We start from the raw sequence: 5,381 nt of genomic DNA, 5'->3' as shown, positions 1-5,381 counted from the left end.
ACGCATATATACCAGCACCACACATGGAGCCTAAACTACTATGCCACAGTACTATCCCCATAACACAATTTTTATAATGGTTGCTTCAAGATCCTTTTGAAGTAACTCCCTTCTGCATTTCATTTTGGTTGATGTCATTTTTTTAAATTATTATTCCTAACCTTGTATTATGCGACACAGTTCCATAGGTACTGGGATTCCTCTTACCCCTCCCATAGCCCTCCCCCCGTGGTGGGTTCTTCCACCTTGTTGCGTAACCACAGTTCAAGTTCAGTTGAGTGGTTGATGTCATTTTAAAATAATGTTCATTTTGTTTATTTGAAAGATGGAGCAATGACTATGTATAGAGACGACGGTATTGTGCCTGCTGGTTCTCTCCCTAATACAGCTGCAATTGTCGGGATTAAGGCCTGGAACTGAAGTCAGGAGACTGTAACTGGACCTTCATCTTCACATGGGTGGTAGAAGCTCATGCATTTGGCCTATCTTCTGCTGTTTAAGGCATATTAGGAGAGAGCTGAATCAGAAATGGTGTACATAGGGTTTGGACTGGTACTTTGCTATGCTATGCTGATATTGAAGGCAGTGGTTTAACGTGCAGTGCCGCTCATGATATTTTAAGTAATTGATACTATAGTGGATCCACTGAGTTCTGTTGAATTTTCCTGTTTTAGCCCTAAGATACAGCAAAAGGGCCAGTAGGTATAGGTGTTCTCTGGTCTTAGCTCCAGTAACACTGGCAAAAGTGGAGTATGTCACTGTGTCATTACTAATGGCTAGGTGGAAGTTCATATTCTTCCTTTTGTGTTGACACTCATACTGGACAAATTGGGCTGCCAAATTGCATCTTGTCTGTGCCAACAATGTTAGCTCACTTGTGTGGACACTACTAAAACGTGTGGAATGGAGAGGGCCAAGTAAGGTGTCAGTTGTATCATGTATCACTTTTCCTGCTTTATTGATACCCTGTGGTATCAATTTTCAGTTCCTCATTGTACACTCTCGACAAGGGTCAGCTGACACCTGATTTCTGACCAGCCATGCCTCACATTTACCTTGATTCTGACAGATGGATGTGGCAGCCCAGCTACTTCTTGGGTCCTAATGACACCAGGCTTTGGGAATTGTCAAGTATTTTCTGTACCACAATTGTGCTGCATTGAACAATCTGGATTCTAGGGTGAATGTTGGTGGTAAGTTCTACTGGTAGGAGAGGTGAGGGGAGTGATGGTGTTAGTGCCAGGAAAGGATAGTGTGACTAGCCCCGCAGTACAAATCCTTATGCAATTCTGTTGCTGCTAGGTTGGGTGGAATGTCAGCTTATTATATGATCTTATTGACGCTGTTTTGGTGTTGGGTGGATTGTAGCACTTCCCGCTTCTACCCATGAAAGAATGAGATGAAACTGGAGTAGGATGAGCTTGCTTGCTTGCTTCCTTCCTTCCTTCCTTCCTTCCTTCCTTCCTCCCTCCCTCCCTCCTTCTTTCCTCCCTCCCTTCCTTCCTCCCTTCCTCCCTCACTTCAGTTTTTTTTTTAAATTATTGAGTTGAAAGGCAGATACAGTGAGAGGAGATAGTGGTGGTGGGGGGAGGGAGGGAGGGAGGGAGGGAGGGAGAGAGAGAGAGAGAGAGAGAGAGAGAAACAGAGGTGTGTTCTATCTTTTGGTTCACTTCCCAAATGATCACAAGTAGGCCAGGTCAAAGCTAGGAGCCAGAAATTCTATACAACTCTTCCTATGTGATTTCAGGGACCCAAAGAGTTGGATCATCCTGTGCTCCTTTCCCAAATACATTAGAAGGGAGCTGGTTTGGAAGTGGAGCAGCCAGGGATCAAAACGGTGTTTATATGGGATGCTGGTGTCGCAGGTAGCAGTTTAGTTTGCTGCAACACAATGTCAGCCTGAAGGCTTTTCTTAAAAGCTATTTTAGGGGCACAAGAAAGATAAAATCTATCAGCAAGATAATATTAAAGTGCAAAGAACATTTAAAGTGACCTTCTTAAAATTTCTTTTTTTAGAAGGTATCAGTAGGTTGACTAGACTTGTAAGTTCCATTTTTGTCAGCCTTTTTTTCCCAACTGTTAAAATGTGAGTCACTTTAACCAAAGAATACTATAATAAATTTGAAATAGCACATTTTTTCACTTATTTGACAATTTTCATTTGGGTAGGTCATGTATTATTTTATTTTATTTTTATTATTATTATTTTTTATTGGAAAGGCGGATATACAGAGAGGAAAGACAGAGAGGAAGATCTTCCGTCTGATGATTCACTCCTCAAGTGAGCGCAACGGCCCGATGCTATGCCAGTCCAAAGCCAGGAGTCTCCCATGTGGGTGCAGGGTCCCAAAGCTTTGGTCTGTCCTCGACTGCTTTCCCGGGCCACAGGCAGGGAGCTGGAAGGGAAGCAGGGCTGCCGGGATAGAACTGGTGCCCATATGGGATCCCGGGCCTGCAAGGTGAGGACCGTAACCACTTGCGCCACCGCGCCGGGCCCCAGATTGTCAGTTTTTGCCCAGGCTGTGAGACTGGCTAAGTGGGAGGCAGCAGGAAATATACTGTGTCATTCCTCAAATCTCCAAGTCCACAGAAATGTCTCCTTTCCTTCCCACCATTCAGAGTCTGGATGGGCTTATTATGTAATTCTCAGGCTTTTCAATTATTATTTTTTTTTAAAAATAAACTCATTTTATTTTTGATGATGTTTATAATTGAGCGGGATGCATGCCCATGTGGATCATCAATTATGGTGGGGTGGGTTGAGGAATGGGGGAAACTGGCTGAGACGACTGCCTCCAATCTTTTTTCTTCTGCAATCTGGGGAAAGTGGAAAGAAGGAGAGAGGCAGCCACTCCTAACAACTCAACCACATCAGCACTCAGGAATGTCATCCCAAAGCCCCCAATGTGGAGGATGTTCTGGGGATACTGCTTATTTGGTTTTGATAGTTTTGAGATGCTGTTAATTTCATTGCTCCAAGGTTGAGGCAATTGTTCCAAGGTCCATTAGCTGACATAGTTTACCTTAGAGTCTCCACTTGCCCAGATACTTGTTCAGGAGAGCTGTCCAGTTTGTTCTGTCCTCCATGGTACTAGTTGTCCTCTGCAGGCCTCAATGAACTGGTTTTCATGTCCCCCATGAGCATCTGGGAAAGCTCTCCACCTTACAGGCCCCAGGAACTGTGCAGATCCAGTTCTGTCACATGTATTGCATGGTCAAATCCCAGATCCTGTGATTTTCACTATGGCTGAAATTCTGAGTCCAGTTATCCAGTTGGGGTGGTTTCTTGGGGGTTTTCTGTCTAGCTGGCCCCAAGACCACAGAAGAGTGAGATGGTCGGTATTCTTCAGCTATAGAACCACCAGAGACAAACTAGTGAGGGATATCCATTTATTCAGAAGTTACAAGCTTATATAGAGTAGGAAATGGGACAGGCAGAAAGGTGCTCCTGACAGTACTTCCACTCAACATTGACACTGTGGCTGGCTGGTAGGCATGTCTATCTCTTTGCACCTTCCAATCAAGTTATAGGTCATGCTTTGCACATAGGGTAGGAAATTGTGCTTGAGGAAAAACTCATTACATGTGACTGAAAAGCAGGATAAGTGTAGCATTTAACTTTCTAGAGTTTTGTTTTTTTAAAATCAGGGAAGTTCTAGCACAGCTCATCCAAGGACAGAGAAGAGAGAGTGGGATGCAGCCCAATGTCTTGATGCATGCACAGGGAACAGGCCAGGTTGAGGTTTTGGTTAACCAAGACCACTGTCAGGGGGTTCCCTCACTATGACCTTCCACATGGGCTATGCAGGCAGAGATCCAGGGACGATCTCCCACAGTGGTCCCCAAAGAAGAAGTCTCGCCAGAGGTGACCCCAACCTAACACATGTGTGTGCCAATGGAGTCCTGCTCTGTCCATCATCCACATTAGCCTGCATACACATACAGCTGCTCAGTTCTGCCCTTAGCCCCACATTATAGGCAAATGAATGGATGCTGAGGTCCAGGCTAACCCTGTCCACCATACACTTTGCCCTCACGTACATTAGTAGGAACTGCAGCCTATTTGGAGTGACCCCCAATAACCCCTACCAGGTCCATACCCAGCCCTGGCTCTTGTGTATGCTACTATTTGCAGCAGGCTGGTCAAATCTGTCCCACATCCCATTCAACTTTCGTACGCATCAATGGATATTGACGCCTAGCTCAACCCAACCAACCCCACTGCCCAACCCATACTCATGCTAGCAGGTGCCACCACCTGTCTAGCCAGGCTGGTACCCTGGTTCTCATACTCACCAGTAGGAGTTGCAGCCCATCAGAGAGATGCCCACAGTTTGTCTCCTGGGCTCACTCCCAGTCTCAAATCTTGTACATTCCAGGTGGTTTTGCAGTCTAGCTTGAAAGGATTTGCTCCACCCCCCCAAGTCCCAGCACTTGCCAGCTGATGCTGTGACAAAGCCCAACCAGCTAACCCAGTTCATATGCAGGCCAATGAGTGTAGTAGTTCTGCCTAACCTGGCTGTCCCCAGTTCCAGTTCTCTCCCAGTCTCATGCTCACCAGTGGGAGCAGCAGTCCAGCAGGGGAACCTGCGCTGCTCCATTATTGGGCTTGCACCTCTCCCCTCAGGTCTCATGTGTGCTGGTGGGTGCTACAGTGCCATCTGGCATGGCCCACCTCACTTTGGCATTCACTTGTGGTGCTGTAGCCTGGCTTGGCCCAGCCGGCCCAAAGTTTCAGCTCATGTTGGCAGGTACTACAGCCTAGCCTATCCCAGCCAGTCCAGTCCCAGCTCTATTGAACTGGCTAGCATTGTGTCCCAGCCTTTCCTGTCCTGTACCCTGTCCTGGTTCTCACACCTGTCAGTGGGAGTTATGAACTCACTCAGGCTGGCCTGTTGCCAGACCTGACCCACACATATGCTGGTGAATACTATAATCTGGCTTGATCAGGGATTCTCCTAGCCTTGGTTCTTGTGCTCACCTGCAGGGACTGAATCCCGACAGAAGAGTTCCCCAAACTCCTCTATCAGGCCTCCTCCCAATGGCAGATCTTGTGCACACTGATGGGCCCTGACTTGATCCACCACCTTTCTGGCTCTTACTATTCAGTGCTTTGGCCCACAGGCTTTTCAATTCTAAGGAGTTCTTGGGGAAGAAAGGGGTTTGCATAGCTTATCCAATATTCAAGAAATATTCTATTTCATTGTAAGTATTATATAACATCTTGGCTTGGACCTGTAGTTGATTTCTTCTTCTTCTTCTTTTTTTTTTTTTGATAGTTTAGTTGGTGCTGAGTTCTCCCCTCCCCTGCCCTCTGTTTCCCCTCTAGTCTCACTATGGATGTCTTTCGTGAATTTTCATAATTCCATCATGCTGCCGCT

The sequence above is a fragment of the Ochotona curzoniae genome, unplaced genomic scaffold, assembly GCF_017591425.1.
Source record: "Ochotona curzoniae isolate NIBS_2020 unplaced genomic scaffold, NIBS_Ocur_1.0 scaffold_3208, whole genome shotgun sequence".
Lineage (NCBI taxonomy): Eukaryota > Metazoa > Chordata > Mammalia > Lagomorpha > Ochotonidae > Ochotona > Ochotona curzoniae.
This window is presented reverse-complemented; position numbering follows the sequence as displayed.